Source organism: Ranitomeya imitator, chromosome 8 (genome assembly GCF_032444005.1).
Source record: "Ranitomeya imitator isolate aRanImi1 chromosome 8, aRanImi1.pri, whole genome shotgun sequence".
Taxonomy (NCBI): domain Eukaryota; kingdom Metazoa; phylum Chordata; class Amphibia; order Anura; family Dendrobatidae; genus Ranitomeya; species Ranitomeya imitator.
The window spans coordinates 123,367,310-123,370,036 of NC_091289.1; positions in this window are offsets into that span (position 1 = coordinate 123,367,310).

Sequence of the window (2,727 nt, forward strand, 5' to 3'; positions counted from 1 at the left end):
GACCAGCTGACGGTGCTGGAACCCGGTTACTAAGCTGTAGGTGCCCGCGCTTAAAAGCACTACCAAGGACCGCCTGGCGGTTGGCGGAACTCGGATACCCAGGAGGAGGCACCTAAGCCAAAGGCTCGGCCCGGAACCAGCTGACGGTGCTGGAACCAGGTGGTGGACCCGAAGGTCCACAGGAGAGGAGAGAACAGCTAGGCCGCGAGGCAGCCGCAGTTACCGAACCCCAACAGTCCTACAGGGGGAGCTGGGCCTACTGGCACTACAGAACCAGCCTTGACTACCAGTTCACGCAGCCCACATAGGAAGCTCCTAAACTGGAGGCACCCTGGAGTTGGCTAACTCGACCGCACCACGACGGGGCAAGCATAGGCGTCTCAGTGAAGTTGACACAACCCGGAAACAGCTGACGGTGCTGAAACCAGGCTTGGCACGAGGGAGTACCTGTGACAAGAACACTGCGAGAACCAGCTGGCGGTGCTGGAACCAGGTGGTGGACCCCAAGGCCCACAGGAGAGAGGAGAGAACAGCTAGGCCGCGAGGCAGCCGCAGTTACCGAACCCCAACAGTCCTACAGGGGGAGCTGGGCCTACTGGCACTACAGAACCAGCCTTGACTACCAGTTCACGCAGCCCACATAGGAAGCTCCTAAACTGGAGGCACCCTGGAGTTGGCTAACCCGACCGCACCACGACGAGGCAAGCATAGGTGTCTCAATGAGCTTGACACAACCCGGAAACAGCTGACGGTGCTGAAACCAGGCTTGGCACGAGGGAGTACCCTGTGACAAAAACACTGCCGAGAACCAGCTGGCGGTGCTGGAACCCGGATGCGTTGCCCCAGTGTGCAAGAGCCAATGGCACGACCGAGGACCAGCTGACGGTGCTGGAACCCGGTTACTAAGCTGTAGGTGCCCGCGCTTAAAAGCACTACCAAGGACCGCCTGGCGTTGGCGGAACTCGGATACCCAGGAGGAGGGCACCTAAGCCAAAGGCTCAGGCCCGGAACCAGCTGACGGTGCTGGAACCAGGTGGTGGACCCCAAGGCCCACAGGAGAGGAGAGAGACAGCTAGGCCGCGAGGCAGCCGCAGTTACCGAACCCCCAACAGTCCTACAGGGGGAGCTGGGCCTACTGGCACTACAGAACCAGCCTTGACTACCAGTTCACGCAGCCACATAGGAAGCTCCTAAACTGGAGGCACCCTGGAGTTGGCTAACCCGACCGCACCACGACGAGGCAAGCATAGGTGTCTCAGTGAGCTTGACACAACCCGGAAACAGCTGACGGTGCTGAAACCAGGCTTGGCACGAGGGAGTACCTGTGACAAAAACACTGCCGAGAACCAGCTGGCGGTGCTGGAACCCGGATGCGTTGCCCCAGTGTGCAAGAGCCAATGGCAACGATCCGAGGACCAGCTGACGGTGCTGGAACCCGGTTACTAAGCTGTAGGTGCCCGCGCTTAAAAGCACTACCAAGGACCGCCTGGCGTTGGCGGAACTCGGATACCCAGGAGGAGGCACCTAAGCCAAAGGCTCGGCCCGGAACCAGCTGACGGTGCTGGAACCAGGTGGTGGACCCGAAGGTCCACAGGAGAGGAGAGAACAGCTAGGCCGCGAGGCAGCCGCAGTTACCGAACCCCAACAGTCCTACAGGGGGAGCTGGGCCTACTGGCACTACAGAACCAGCCTTGACTACCAGTTCACGCAGCCCACATAGGAAGCTCCTAAACTGGAGGCACCCTGGAGTTGGCTAACCCGACCGCAACACGACGGGGCAAGCATAGGCGTCTCAGTGAAGTTGACACAACCCGGAAACAGCTGACGGTGCTGAAACCAGGCTTGGCACGAGGGAGTACCTGTGACAAGAACACTGCCGAGAACCAGCTGGCGGTGCTGGAACCCAGATGCGTTGCCTTGCCTATTAAAGATTGTCTTCCTAGAGCCCCAACTAGCGGTGTTGGAGCAAAGGGTAAGCAGGGGGAGATGAGTGTAGGCCGAAGCCTGCACTGGAGGCAGCTTTGTGTCTGCGTTGCGTTTGCAGGACACTTTGCCGGCTACACACTGGGGGAACAGCTGGCGTTGCTGAACCCCACTAACACAATGGCGTGTGTTTTTCTCTGTGCAGCTAGCACTTGCGGGCAAAAACTAGCGATGTTAGAGCCCGTGTTGAAGCAGGAGGAGGAGGAGAGGAGCAGAGTGTAGGCCGAAGCTTAGTTGAACCAATTTCAAAGGAAACCTTTAACCCCCCCCTCAGGTGTTACAAAGTACAAGAGACACACCTTGTGCAGTATTAATGCTGCACAAGTGAAAGGTTGCTCTATTAATTTGTCTACTTGCACACGCTGAATGAAAGGACATACACAATTTACCCCATTCTACAGTCAAACTGTAGTGGATGCGTGACTTGGTTTTTTGATGAGACGCAGCACAGGTGTCCAAAATAACGCCTTGGTGCTTGGAGCAGCTTCCTGAGCGTTGTTATTTGCTGTACAGGAGTCTGCGCTCTTGTGTTATCCCTTGGCAATGCCCTGTTAGCGCTGCCCATCTTATGACCTCATTTCATGTTGGCCGGTGCGGTTAACGATGGCCATAAATCCCAGACCCCACAGTGTCTTTTCATAAAGCCACACTGCGGTGCTGGGATTCGTGGCCTTGAGCAGTAAATATTTTGGCCGCTCACACACGTCCTTACCACCTGCTTCAGACTGGGCGGCCTCTGCTGAT